At 36.4% G+C, this 16,033-nt stretch overlaps 1 long non-coding RNA gene across 1 annotated transcript; it reads left to right on the forward strand.

The window, feature by feature from the left end:
- Nucleotides 1–13,547: 13,547 nt before the first annotated feature.
- LOC133877261 (uncharacterized) lies at nt 13,548–14,129 on the forward strand. Its single transcript, XR_009901718.1, has 4 exons — nt 13,548–13,572; nt 13,644–13,741; nt 13,927–14,006; nt 14,100–14,129. It is a non-coding gene; the product is annotated as an uncharacterized LOC133877261 (long non-coding RNA).
- Nucleotides 14,130–16,033: the final 1,904 nt, after the last annotated feature.

Below are 16,033 nucleotides of genomic sequence, written 5' to 3' on the forward strand. Positions count from 1 at the left end.
AAGAATTCCGATTTCAACCAACCACGGCCTACCAACTAAACCAATCCATCATCATCTACTAACCCAAAATCCAGCCATCACCCATGCATTTAAAATCCACTACAAACTCACCCTATGCCATACAACCATCAAAGTCAATCAACAATTATATCCTAAAGAAAATCAACATCTAACATGAACCAACCATAATTACCTAGATAGGAAATCCACACCAAGTTTGCGTTCTACCAAGAACATCCCTCAAAATTCATTTCCAATAAAACATCAATAATCTACAATAAAGCATTTATCATAGGCTAACTCAATATTCAATTTACAATTTCAAATCCATATTTTAATTTCACCAAGACACCCATCAAAATCTCTAAATATCCAAAATTCCATCATTGAATCGATTCTTCAACAAAACAATACAAAGATCAATTATAATCATCAACTAAACCATAGTTCCCCAAGCACTCCCCATTCTCCTAATCGGGAATCAACATCTATAGGAAGATTTTATTAATATAGGATTACTCCAAATCAGAATTTCAGTAAATAAAATCAAACTTCACCAATGTCCAACACCAATTCATCAACAATCCATGAAAATTAAAGAGCCAAAACTCCGCAAAATCACATAGCCATATGTATTAAGCTTTACCCAATTCATAATTCTACAACCAAATCCAGATTTCATCAAAACTACACTATGGGAACTAAATCAAAAATCCAACAACTCTTTAGAACATTAAACATAAGCTGTTAACACTAAAAACCGAAACCCCCAAGTGAAAAAACATCATTCGGCCTTCCCCTTCAAAATCATCAAGAAATCCTAAATTTCCATTTTAAGTAAAACCCACAATTTCAACTCAAAAGGCCTAAATCACAATTTTTAAAACCACCAAAATGGAACACAAGTGCAGAATTTACAACCCAAAAGGACCCTCTCGGCTCACCTCCAAAAATCTCCACAAAACTCATACTCAATGCAAACCCCAAACAATTAACATGATTTCATACTTAATATTCAATGGGTAAACTAAAGTACCAAGGAAAGTTAGGGATCCTACCTCACAATCCCACTAGACCGAAACCTTCTTCTTCCTCAACGGCCGGATCTCTCACATGACAGCTCTCTCTCTCTCTCTCGGGTTCCCTGTGCGTGTGTGTTGAAATCAGAGAGAAGAGGAAGAAAGAAAGAAAAGGAAGGGGAAGGGATCGCACCAGTTCAAACGGCCAGATCGTCCATAATCTCTGTACCTCTCCCACGGCTGTACCACTCACATGGGCTGAGTATGTGCGTGTGATGAGGTGGAGGGGAAAAGGGGAAGAATCGGGCTGGGTGCAGTGCGTGCGTGAGTGACAGAGAGGAGAGGGAGAGAAAGAAAGGAAAGGAAAGAAAGAAAAGGAAAGGGGGAGGGAATGTGCTGCTGTGCGGAACAGAGAGGAGAGGGAGAAAGAAGGAAAAGAAAGAAAAGAAAGAGAGAAGGAAGAGACTCGGTCAAAAGGGGAAAAAGGGAAGAAAAGGAAAAAAAAAAAAAAAGAGAAAAGATAAGGAGACATGTGGCAAGTTGTGAGTGGGTGGAAAGAGATGATGAAATCTTCCATAGCCAATTAGGCTATGACACGTGGCAGATGGAGATTACTTTTATTTTTAGAACCTTTAGCTTATATAAATTATAGTATGACCCATTAATTCAAAAATCCTATCTTTTGATAATTAATATTTAACCTCACATTTAAGTTTAACTACACTTTTGCAAATGCGATTAATTATTTATCTAATTAGGACCTATCATAACAATTATTCAATTCTACTATTTTATCTTAGACTTAGTTTATTTTCTCAACATAAATACTACCGCCTAAAATATAATTATTGGTTCCTATCATTTTTAAATATACCAATTATTAAATGCAAAATTCCTGTTAATTTTTCTTGACCTTTACAGCTTCAGTCAATTCTCGTGTTTCCTCTAAGTAAAACCTTTGAGGATAAACACTCCCATTATGTTCAACATCTTTTAGAAAATTTACAATCAACAACTTTAGGATTATATGAAGGATAATAAAACCTAAAATCCCTTCGAGTTTACTGGATAGCCTATAAAAGATCCGCTAGTTGTTCTTGAATCTAATTTCCTTAGGCGAGGATTATAAATCCTCTCTTTAGCAAGGCAACCCCATATGTGTAAATAATTTAAACTTGGCTTCCATCTATTTCATACTTTAAAAGGTGTCGTAATGACAACCTTAGATGAAATCCTGTTTAATATATACACAACAGTCTTCAAAGCTTTACTCTATAAGGGTAATAGCATATTAGTAATACTAATCATTTCCCTTTTGTGTGTACCTACCATAATACTCGATGCCTATATTAGATCTTATGATCTTCATGTTGTTTCTCTTCTTCTTCCTTATAGGTATTGAAAGCATTCAATACCTCAGACTTATCATTTAGAAGATAGAGATACATAAACCTTATATGATCATCACTAAAAGAGATAAAAATATCTCTGACCATTTAGACAATGAGTATGACAAAGGTCAACACCTTTCAATATATATGATCTCAAGAATTTCAAAAGGCTCTCTTTGGCACCTTTAGTGGTCTTGTTCATATGCTTTCCCTTATGCAGTCCACACAAGTACCAAAGTCAGTAAATTACCGACTTTTATTTACTGTATGGAGATATATTTCAATCTCCAAAGCCATAACAAGAGCATTTTTAAATTCACAAAGACTCTACTTTATGTTAACATCAGTATGCAGAAATAAACAAATAATTTTATTTTAAAAGTTGGGACATAGGTCAATTTTAAATAGACTTTAAATAAACCCCCAACCAATATTCCACCCAAAATAAGAAAAATTTCAAGTTTTAAATAAAATTGAAATTTTTAACAAACTAAACTAGAAAATAAATTTCTAAAAGATTATGGAATATAAAATATTTTTGAGGTCAAAATTATAACTGAATTTTAAAATTAACCTATAGATCCCAACAACCTCCAATTATAAACACGTGTTATTCATTTTAAGAAGACTCTGCATTTGTGTTGACAATGTGGATTGTTAAACCATAATCAATCCACAACATATTTGAATGAGTCACTAAAAGATATTTATACTAGATATATGCGATTATCTTTATTTTAAGTCATTTCTCATACTTCATGCAATCTTTCTTTATATGCCCTTAATTTTCCTTATTGCATGAGAAATAGGTATCTTGATTGCCATAATACTTTATTGGCACCTTATTCTCTTGCTTTGATTGTTGAGCATGCTTGCATTTATCGGTCTTTCCCTTAAGATGAGTAACCTTGTGAACACTTTATGGATTCTCTCATATTCTTGAACACACATGGTTAAAAGTTCATTTACTAACCATTTATCCTTATGTGTGTTAAAAGATAAAATTCTACACTTAGAAGAGAGAATTCAAAAAATGAAATAGACCATCTATGACACAAAAAAAAAAAAAAATCTCAATCTTTAGGGACTTAAGCTAAGCTATAATATCCATCATTCCCATAATGAGATTAGAAACACTTTAGAAACTGTAAAAGGTTTATCTTTAAAGCTCTTTTTTTTTTCTTTTTTTCTTTTTCTTTTTCTTTCTTCTATTAGGGTGTTGGCCAAGTTTTGTTTGAATTTACTAAATGTTCATAAACAACCTTTATAAAACTTTGGCCCTAAAACATTCAAGAATAAATCCCTGATGACTTTAGTGACATGAGATTTCATGAACATCTAACTTAAGTGATTAAATCACTCTCACCGTTCATGCTTAATAATCTCACGTGGCGTACTTAATTCCGCGGGAGTAGGTGGTTTGTCCACACGGAACACCAAATTTTTAACACCCCAAGTGAAAAGGCATATTAATATTTTTTTCAGTTAGGAAAAATATTACCTTAAAGTATTGGAATATAAAACTACCAAAAGTATAGTAATATGAATAGCTGCAATTACCAAGAAAATAAAATAAATACTTTAATGCTATGAAGTAACTTTATTTTAAATTCGCCAATGCCAATTTAAACAGTAAATTTCAACCTACCTTTGGGCAAAGGTTGCATCACGCATGAAATTTACTCTTTATAAATAAGACTAATAAATTTAAATATTAATAAATAAAATTCTCCGTACCTTTGGGCAACCGAGAGAAATTTTACTTTTAATACTAATTTTGTTATCTCATTCTAATTAAGTCATAAAAATAAAATCTTCCCTTTGGAGATAAGTAATTAAATTTATGAATTAATTACAACACGATGTTAATTTTTTTATATTTTTTTTTTTCTATATGCAGTTCATGTGTACAATCTTTATGCAATTATTATAAAATTAGGATGCTTTGGCTCTCCCAAAATCATAATAATCACGCTATAATTCATGAACATCTAATAAAATTCTTTATGAGGTTCATGCGTGTAATCCTGATGTAATTATCATTAAAAATGAGATGCTTTGGCTCTCCCATAATTATTATGATAATTACGTGTGTACAATCCTGATGCAATTATTATTCAAAAATTGGGATGCTTTGGCTCTCCCAAAATTATCATAATAATTGCGACTTCATTAACATCTAACAACTTTATAGATGCCCCATAAATAGCCCCAAGAATATAACAAACCAATACCTAAATGGGGTAAACAACATTTTCCAATATGCAACCAGGTGAGTTCCCAGGAAAGTAAGGGGAGTCACTTGGACACACTTAAATCCCAAGACTTTTCTAGCCAGAACTTTTCTAGACATTGCATTCTTGGATATTACTGTAAATACGCTAGCATATATGGTATTGTTAATTATTCTTAGGTCTAAGCATCAAGCAATTTATATATAAACAATATAAATTCAACAATTAAAATATATTCCTCAATTCATGTATTAAATAAACAATAATTTTAATACACAGTACTATAAATAATAAAGGGAATAAAATCTTAATAAGAAAACACAAAACCATGCATAGCTAAATGGTTTGAAGCTTGGCACTTTATGGACATGAAAGTCCCAAGTTCTAACCCCATATGAGCCCAACCTTCACTTTTATTTTAAAGGCTACTGTAATGAGCTACTGTATTGGGTTGGTCCAACCAGGTCAACCCACTTAATCGGGTCGAGCTTATGGGTCAATGTATAGGGCTGGCCCAAACCGTGTCAGCCCATTTAAATGGGCCTTTTTTTTTAAAAGCTGGATTGGGCTTGGGTTAACAACCTTACCCAGTGGCCCAAACCTTTAGACCCATAAATCTTAAGTCCCAACCTGAAAACAAACCCGACCCAGAAAACTTAATGGGTTGAAACCCTACCCGATTCCTCATATATTCAACTCGAAAAACCCTTAATCCTAGCCGCCACCACCTATTGATCCCTAGCCAAGACCTTATGTGGCAGCCACTCTTGGCGGCCACTCGGTGACCCACAGGGGTCATCGTTCAACCAGAACAGCAGTGGCCCGGAGAGGGCCGCCGCTAATGTAACTGGAGGTCCTTGCGGGCCGCCTGTTACAACGGCGGGTAGAGGCCGCAGGGAGAGGCCTCTCCTCGTGTGACGACGACCCTGCTGTGCCCAGCGGCGTCTCTGCAGCCGGTGATAGGGAGCAGGGTGGCCGGCATTTAAGAGGTGTTTTCCACGGCGATTTCCATGGGTTGCTTGAACATACAGGGACAAAATTGTAAATTTCACAGCAAAACAGTAAATATCACAGCCCAAAAATTCCAAAATAATGCATTTCTTTCGCATCACAAAGGACGAAAATATTGCAATACTGCTTAAACCATATTGACAAACAGTTAATGGACAATAACAAATACCGATATCATAGTTCAAGAATCCATATCATATTACACGGCAATTCGAAATGAATAGTATATCAGAATATTGAGTCATTGACAAAATATTGATAATGAAAAATACCCATATAAAAAATCATGGGGTTTTTAACTGTACATAAACAACAAATTTAATTGTATTCACAAATAAAATATTGGATTCAACAATGATAACGCATAGCAAAACTTAACGCTAAGCAAAACAACATAGATGTGGCTCTGATACCACATGTTAGAATATGTAAAACATATTATACCAAACTAACATGCACAGCGGAAATAAATAAGACAGGATTCAGGCTTACCTCTAGCCATATTTGCTCAAGTATTTCCACGATCCATCTGAAGAACAAGAAAAGTTATCTGAGGGATCTTCTAACCTATGCCTATGACTAAATTGCCGTACTGATGGTGTACACAGGCTGTTTATTTATAGGCTAGGTCAAGGACCCTCAAATATGGTAAATATCGTATTGTTCCTCCCATCAAGGAAACAATATTATTAATTGATTTTAAATCAATTAAACGATTCCATTACGGTACTCTAAATTAATAGAAATGACCATAACCATAATACCGTATATTATATTTATAATAAATATAATGAACACCGTATATGTGGCGTACATGCCATATATGGAGATAATATCTTAAATGGGATAGTTGAACCAATTTCTATTGAAGTGGTGTAGACAATGTTGCTTCTATCTCAGTCTCCTGCAAAGGTGGATATTAATGATTACGAAGATGAAGTGCCCAAGCAGCAACTTCCATAGCAGCCTGCACAGCAGGCTCCACATAAGCATCCACAATAGCTTCCACAACAGTTTGACAATGAGGAGAATGAGGATGAGGAGGATATTGCTTTGAGTGACTTCGAAGCAATAGACGGGGAGGAAGAGTACATTTTTTATGTAATGATGTTCTACGCAATGCTAGAGAGGCTACATCCAAATGGTTTCAGTTGTGGGGTGAAGCATCTTCATCTAAGAATAGGACATAAGCATATGTGGTCATTATTGATTAAGTGTAAGTGTTAACTTTTGGTTGTATCAGTTACATTATGTAATGAATATACAGGTTATAATCTGTATGTAACTTTTGATGTAAAAATGGTTAAGTTATGTGACATCAATGTGTTCAAGAGAAATTGTTGAATTCTTTTGTGTTGTCAATATTTTGACATCAAATAGAGTGTGTGTAGCAACTTCATAAGCTTATATTTAAGATTGTTATGCTATAAACAGATTATTTTGATACCATGTGTATCCAACAAGTTAAAGGTAAACACAACATGCATAAACAAATATTGATTGTGTACCCATTTTGGTACCTACTTTCTTAACCTGTTGTGTATGCTCTAGATAGGTCCTTATGTATCAATACATCAGATGTATATGGTAGTTTTTCATGCCAAAAAGTCAGGGTACATAGTCAACTTATAAAATTCAAATACATAAATTAAGTACATAATTCACTTATATATGTCAAACTACTTCATCACATAAACTTATTTAGTAAGTGCAACACAAGCAACCAACAACATTAAAAACCATAACAACAACTAAGCATACATAAAAAATTTCTCCCTTACCCTATAGATGTTATTTTCCTTCTCTTCCTTCTGTAGATGCTTAACCCTTTCCATGCAGCTATCATTTTCATCCTCCAGGTCTTTAATTATTGACATGCAATTGTCATTTTCATCCTTCAGATCCTTAACCTTCTTTGGAATCTCAGCTAAGACCTCCATACCCTTTGCACAAGTTGGTTTGTCCAGCCATTTGAAAAATCAGCATGCAGATTTTGTTTCTATGTTGGAGTATAGTGTACCAGTCGATAAGGTAAGAACTCATTCAAAGTGGATTAGGCTTCATATAACGATTTTGTGAAAGTACTTCAATCATAAAACTACTCACTCTTGAATCATAGGTGGCGCAACCCAAAAATCGTATGTCGGGGTTTTTCCTAGTCTAGGACATCTTCAATGGTGCAAGTAAATCACAAAAACATACCTAAGACATCTCACCACGAACCACCGACGAAGATCCAAATGATGACTTCATTTGCTTCAAAAAAATAAAAAATTAGACTTGGGTTAAGAACACACTATTAGTTTGTGATTGGCTGCATTTTGTTAGACAAAATCAGTTTTATGTAATGTTGCCATTTGATCAGGGATACCGTTTATTTCAGAGTCTTCGTTTCAGGAATGTGATTTTCAAAGTTCAAAGAAGATTCTGTGTAGTTTCTAAGTCAGGAGAAATCGGATCCCAAGCTTCTGTCCAGACGGCCCAGTCATACGTCCGGACGCCCATCAATGTCTACTATTCAAGCTTGCTTCCTTCCATACGTCTCAGCAACACATCTGGACGCTCTTCAGAGTTCCAGAAGAATTCAACGTTTAAATGCATCCGTCTAGACGACGTCGCAATACCATCTGGACGCCAGTCAGTGTTCAACAAGTAAAATGATTTCCTTCGCAGACACAGATATGGGAAGACAGCTGCAACTGTCTGGACGTCAGGTCTACACCGTCCAGACGCTATCCTTGATAAGGTAAGATATGGAAAAGAATTGCAACCGTCCGGACATCAGGGCAACACAGTCCGGACACCAGTCCTTATTATGAAAATTGCATGCAGTAGAAGGGCAACCATCCAGATGCTAGGGCAATACCTTCTGGACGCAGCCTTATTTAGGAAAGAATTTCAGCGCTTTTGGAAAGCAGGTTGCACAGTTGTCCATCCGGACGGCTTCAGCTTGCATCCGGACGCCGCCTAGAGAAATCCGTTCCAAACTCAATTTTGGTTTGTTGAGCCTATAAATAGAGGCTTCCAGGCATATATTATACACAGAATTTGGTATTGAATTCTTTAGAGCTTAGAGAGAATATTTTAGAAGATATTGTGATGATTTGCTTGCTCTCAAGCCGTTGCTGTTGTGTGCGGTTGCTGTGCTCGTCAATTGAAGTCTATCTTAGGGGGGAGCCCTAAGGTAAAGGAATCCATAAAAGACCCCTTCAAGTAAGAGACTTGGTTGGGAGGCGTTCGCGTTGGGTTATGTGTTAGAGTGCTAGATACGATAGCTACATCAATTATGTGAGTGTTACTGTCTATTTATTAGCTTTGTCTTCTGATAGTGAATTTCCTGGGTTTGGCTACTCCAAAGTGGTTTTTTTCTTAACTGAGTTTTCACTTCGTTAACAAAATAATTGTGTCATTTAAATTCTGCTTTTACATTATTTTGTTATACATTGTGCACACACACACACGGTTAAATTAGAAGTCATCTATTTTTCAATTGGTATCAAAGCTTGGTACACTCTAGTTAGATTTATTTTTTGAGTGTAATCCTTTTGACTTCTATTTTTTTGCTGTCTCAAAACCTTAATATTGTTCATGCCTTTGATGGTACGAACTATGGCTATTGGAAAGCTCACATGCATTTCATTTTAAAATCCATTGATTGTTGGCAAATTGTTAAATCTGGTTGGACTAAACCAGAGGATGCAACTCTCGAACTAATTCCTACAAGAAACTCACGACTTGCTAACGATGAAGCCCTCCATGCTTTCTGTCAAGCTCTTTCACCATCTGAATTTGCTAAAATTTCAAACTGTGAAATCGCTCAAGAAGCACGGCAAATCCTAGAAACAACATATGAGGGCACAAAATTTGTTAAATTTGCCAAGCTCCAAATGTTGATTTCTAGATTTGAAGAGATTAAGATGCTTGAAGATGAGACATTCGGAGAGTTTTACACTAAGATAAGCGACCTGAGAAAATCAATGGTGAGTCTCGGGAAGACCGTCTAGAATGTAAAGCTCATCTGAAAAATTCTAGGATCTTTACTTGAGTCTTTCAGAATTAAGGTGACTAGCATTGAAGAAAGCAAGGATCTAGAAGAGATGAAGATTGAAGAGTTGGTGGGATCTCTTCAAACATATTAGCTTTCCCTGCCTCCAGTCAAGAAGGTCAAGACCTTTGCCCTCAAGGCATCCAAGAAAAAGGCCAAAGTCTCATCTGAAGAAGATTTTGATAATGAAGAAGACGTTGTGGTAATGCTGGCCAAAATTTTTGGGAGATTAATGAAGAATAATAAATTCAAGAATAAATTCTCCAAAAGACTGAAGAAGGCCCCCAAAGAATCTAATCCTAAAGAAACTGAGAAGAAAGACCCAAGAGGCCCCAAATATTTTGAATGCTCAGGCTTTGGGCATATATGGGCTGACTGTGGGAATCTCAAGCAGGGAAAAGGGAATGCCTACAATGTGACTCTCAGTGATGAGTCTGAAGAAGAAGAAACTCCTGCTCCAAATCAATTTCTAGCCTTTGTGGCTCCACATGAAGACGAGGAGAATTCTTACTACTCTGAGCACTGTGATGAAGACGGGGAAGAACTCAAAGAGGTTTATAAAATCCTCTATGTAGAGTTCGAGAAGTTGAGGGAGACTCGCAAGTAGCACATCCATGAGTTGAACAGTTTACAGACTGAGAAGAGTTTCTTGCTGCTCAAGATACATGATCTAGAGGAGAAGCTACTGGAGACACAGCTACAGTTAGAGAGGGTCATTGATGAGAAGCTAACCCGTATGCTTTCAATCCAAAAAAAGCCCAACAGACAAGACCGGACTAGGGTATGTAGCTTCTTCCTCTGATATCCCCTCTACTTCTAGGACTGTATTTGTCAAGCCCACAGTCCCCGAGCCTCCAACCATCATCAGGGATAAAAGAAAGGAAGTTATTGGTGGAGATGTTTCGACTACTAAATAGGCTACTCAGAAGCTCCCTACCATTAGTCGGCTTCCTATATGCCACCAATGTGGGTTAAGTGGTCACATTTGACCTCAGTGCTCCCTTCTCAAAGCTCAAAGATCAAAGGTCAAGAAAGAGGTGCCAAGACAAGCTACATTTGGCACTAGACCTCTAGCCCAACATCAAGCTCCCCAGTATCAAGCTCCATGGCATTAGGCTCCCCGGCATCAAGTCCCACAGCATCAGGCCCCATGGCATCAGGCTCCTCAGCATCAGCGGCATCAACAGCGATTTGTTCCTACCAATCAGAATGGCAAACCTAAAAAAACACAAATCAAGGAACTACATGGATGAGCCGTAGCAGCTTGAGAATGATCAATTCCATAGGGAGCTACCTATATGGATGCAGAGTATGATACAGTGGATGGATCACCAGATGAAGCCCTGTCATCAACCACTACAGGGAAGGCATGCATGGGTCAGAAAGGATGAATACATTTACCCCTTAAGGGGGAATAGACTCACCTAGATGGTCAGGGTACACATGCCTAAGATTTAGTTCCTAATTCTAGAGCAACAAGGTTTGATTGCATTGCTTTATTTTTTCCATGACATATTTTGTTTGCTTTGCAATCTAGGAACCATTGTTATTTTTCCCCCTATTTCTTTTATTGTTTTTGAAAAAATTTTGCAGGTACTATTTGGGGATGACAGAAAAAGCACGTCAGGCGGCTGCTTTTCTATATTGGTAATTTTGATCATTTCTCCTTATAGACAGGTTTGATCTTGCCACACATGCTAGGTTTAGTTTTATTTTCTTTACCGTTGAAGCATGTTTGTGTTGTTTTCCATAAAAAAATAAAAAAATAAAAAAAAATAAAATTTTTGGGTAGAAGATGCAGATTTCTATACTTTCTTTAAAATAGCCTACCAGATATTATATGTATTTTCGCCTGATATCTATGTTCATTGTGCATTGATTGACTATGCTTAAATATGATTGAGAGTTTATGCCTGATATCTACTAAGTTTTCCTGTGCATCTTAATGCTGGATAGATACTTTTCATGCGATAATTTTGTGCACTATCTAAGACTCTCCTAAGGTACATTTTTTTTTCTCTCTGACTTTTAGCTCCTGAAAATTCTATTAAGAGAGATTTTTTTTTTTTTTTTTTTTTTTTTTTTTTTTTTTTTTTTTGGCTCAGATGATCAAATTGACCAACTTGCTAGTTGAATCTAGAACCTAAAAATTCTAGCATTTTAAGTTACAGCACCAAGTGATAAAAAACATTCAAAAATCAATAAATATGGATAAATAAAAAGATTCACTACTTTTATGCTATAAATCTGTTCTTAAACTTGTCCCTAAATAAACAATAAGTGACCAAATTATTGTAGAAATAAACGATCACTAAAGGACTAAGTAAAAGAAAAGTGTTGCATCTTAAGGGGAGTATATTAGATGAGGGTGGCTAGACCTTAGTAAGATAAGGTTTGACTTTTGACTGATCCATCATTGATTTTCTCTCTTGTTTAGAAAATTAAGTTGGTTTAAGTCATATCAGTGAACTTCATACCTTATTGAGAAATTCTTCACACACACACACACATGCACGCATTGCATGAGTTAAGTAATCTGTTTAAAATTTTTATCTACAGGAAAATTTGTGCTAATTGAACCCTCAACTCTCAATTATGTCTTTGTATATTTTTGAAATGCTATTTGACTGCTATATCAGTTGATTATACATGTGTGATCTGAAGCTATTTTTAGAGTAATATATTTTTCTGCAATTTTTCCTTAAGTTTCAGATTTTCAGTGTGAAGTGTCAGGACGGTAGTCTCTTACTTCCGGACGGGTGCAGTTTAGACGGCCGGACGGTCAAGTGACACGTCCGGATCCGCGTGGTTCTACCGAAGGATGACATGGCAGCCCGCGTCCGGATGGGATAAGTGATGCGTCCGGATGGTTACCCTACAGGTTTTAAAATCGAGTAATGATAGGCAGGGGCCATCTTGCCGGCCCCTGCCCGGCCCTTTCCTACATGGAAAGGGCCATTTTAGTTTTAGAGTATTTTTTTTTTTCAACAAAAAAAAAAAATTAAAAATTAAAAATTTCGAAATTTCACCAAAACCAATTCATACCCCCCATTTTTCTCATTTTTGTTTCACCGAGCTTCCCCCCAAATTTTCCCTCCCTCTCTCCATCTACCCCAAAATCTTCCCACCGTCGACCACCACGCACTACCCGCCACCGTTCAGAGCTCCGTCGTTCTTCCGGTTCCAGCGACCAGTTTCGCACGAGCACCGTCGACCACTGCCTACTTCCATCTCCATCTCCATCTCCGGCCACTAGGTACTGCCAGGCGCCATCTCCGACAACCCATACCCAACCACCGGCAGTCTTCCAGTTCCGGCCCTCTTCCATCTCCGGCTGTCTTCTAGTTCCGGCGACCATTTTTTGGTTTTTTCAGCTACTGTGACCCAGCTCCGCCACCGTCGACGACCACGCATGACCCACCACCGTCTTTCTCCACCTTCGGCCAAAACCCAACCACTGGCCGTCTTCCAGTTTCGGCCCTCTTCCATCTCCGGCCGTTTTCCAGTTCCAGCTTCCCCCCAAATCCGTCTCCTTCAAGTCTAAGTCCCCGTCAGGTATTAAAGCAAACACCTTTCCTTCATTTTTTTCCTCTCTCGGTATACAAAGTCATTTTCTTCTGAGTTGTCCTAAATAGTTTTGATCTATGATTGTTTCCTCCTGTCTCTTTTGCTATGTATCTTTCTTTCAGCTGAGGTATTTTAATCTGAATTTCTCTTATTCTGTTTCTATTAGATATTCTGATCTCAGTCTGAAAGGAGAGAACCCTGGAAAAAAAGTTCACTAAATGAAACAAAACAAGAACAGATGTACATTAATGCATGGTCTGGAATTTTAAATGTCTTGAAGAAATATGTGCTTGTTGTCTTTGGAGGTAATTTCTATCTGGTATGCTGAGATATACCCCCCAAAAAATGTACTCTCTTCTGATGTTTGTCTTTACAGGTCTTGTTGGCTACCCCAGTGACGATATTAATAAGTTCATGTGGATGGTCCGTATAGGAGGTGGTGTATTTCCTCATATCAAGGAACCTGATTACCTTGTAAGTGATTATCACTACTTTCCACAAAAAAAAAAAAAAAAAAAAAAAAAATGGTCTTGGATTTTTTTAAGGGTCTTGGATTTTATTTTATTTTTTTGGGCAAAGGAACTAGATGATATTGTAGCTTACTATGTAATTCATTTTAGTTAGCAATGTGTTTTACTATGTTTTGTTTCTGTTTGCAGAGAGATGGTCAATATCGGATCAATTCTCAGGCCACACCCACCATGCTAAACTGCCTCATGTACAAACTCTCCTATTACAGGTCTGATTTTGCTGTGAAGTCAGTGGTTTCTAGATGGAGGATACATTTGTTTTAGCTGTTTAAATTTTGAATTTTTTCATCTCTTTACTACAGGTTTGTGGAGACAGATGGTAAAGCCTTTGACAAGCCTTTTTAAAAAATGCGTTGTGGGATATAATTAGCATTGTATGTGATTAATATATTTGATAATTATGACTATTAAATTTTGCTAGGGCATCTTTTTAATAGTTAACTCCTTGCTGAATGTGGTGGGCTTTGAAATAAAAGCAGTTTAATCCATGCAAACGTTATGTAGTCTAGGAATCTGGTTTTCATAACCTCTGTTACTCTTCCATACTGTTAAACCGTGGCGCCCAGGGTGTAGAACATTGCCAATAAAGCCGCTTCTTTCTTGTCACATAATTAACTGTGGCCTCTTGGACCGTTGCTAGTTTTGGCCACCTCTTCTATATGATTTGAAATGGTTAGCTCCTTGTGATGTTTGCATGGATTTCTTTTCCAAAATGTTGTTTTATTTAAGCTATTTATTAAAAAAAAAAAAAAAAGAATAGGTACCATAAGCAAGTGCTCATTCTCATTTCATATGAGGGCAAAACCAATGATTGATGAGCTTTACTGATCTTGGTGCAACTAGTCAAATATATCTGAAATTTTTCTCATGTGAAGTTCCTGTTCTTTTTCTGATTGGATTTCTGTGGCTTTAATATCAATTTAGGTGTTCACAACTCATCATTGGATGGTTCGCAAATACAAACTGAAACCTCCGAAGAACAGGATCAGGGGCAAGGCAAAGAAATCAAAATCAGTATGTATTCTTCCTCCTTACTCAGTTATGTCTTGAGATTGGGCCCAATGTTATCTAAATAACTGCTTTAATTATTTTTGGTCTTGGCAGAAAGCAAGCTCAACATCAAGCGCCAAAAGAAGTTGGACAAAAAACAAGAATCCATGGCACTGAATGTTATATTTTCTTTTCTGATAGGCAATTTTTCTCAATTCAATTACTGTATTTGATACCTATAAATGTACCTGAGAGCCATTGGAGAAGGATTGCGCTGGCATGGTTAAGTCATATTCCTTACAGAAATGCAAATGATCTGGTCAAAGATTTTGTACTTATCTTAGTCTTGTCTTTTAACACTTGGGTAGAGCGGATGGGAGAGAATAGTTTTGGATTAGTTGTTTGGGCTTGGCACCTAGTGCTACATTCAGTGTACATCTTCTATGGTCCATTGAAGGATTATATTGTTTCTTCTTTTCCTTTTTTTTTTTCTTTCCTTCACAAATTTAATGGGTTCTTTACATTCTGACAAAGCTCTATTGTTTCTGGGTGGGGGCACATCTACAGTAGCTACATTTTTGGCCTTCTGTACCATCTTAATGATACGAGAATATATTCTTCTTTGAAACCCCAAAGTTGGAAGTCATAGCCAAAGATGAATCAACCGATATTAGAAATTGTCCAAAATCACTCAACAACTAACCAAAAGACCAAAGAAACTGCAGGAACAATTCAGTTTAAGACCAAAAGACAACAATTCAGTTTAACATACATTTAGGAAATTCATACAAACAGAAAAAAGTCTCGTACAACTGAATTGTTTCCATAATTTCATTTTAACATCAAGTTAGTATGTCTAGGTTCACTATAACTACAAAAATAAAAGGCTAAAAGCAAAATGACAACTAACAACAAAACACGAAACATATTCTCATTATGTTGCGCTAATTGCTCCTTACATTTTTTTTCAATCAATTCCTCAACTTTCTCCTCCATTTCTTTCAAATGTTGCGCTAATTGTTCATTGCATTTTTTTTCAATTAATTCCTCAACTTTGTCATTGTCAGCTTGTCTTCTCTTCTCGTATACAGACATCTCCTTATCAGCCCATTCAAAAAAATCACAATCACCAGCTTTCTGCATGAAAAAAAAAGGGTCAACAAAAATATCATAAACTACTAACGACGAAATATAACACAAAGCTAATTTCAGAATATAACAAGAATTACCTTGTAGTTATTACATC

The sequence above is a fragment of the Alnus glutinosa genome, chromosome 9 (assembly GCF_958979055.1).
Source record: "Alnus glutinosa chromosome 9, dhAlnGlut1.1, whole genome shotgun sequence".
Classification (NCBI taxonomy): Eukaryota; Viridiplantae; Streptophyta; class Magnoliopsida; order Fagales; family Betulaceae; genus Alnus; species Alnus glutinosa.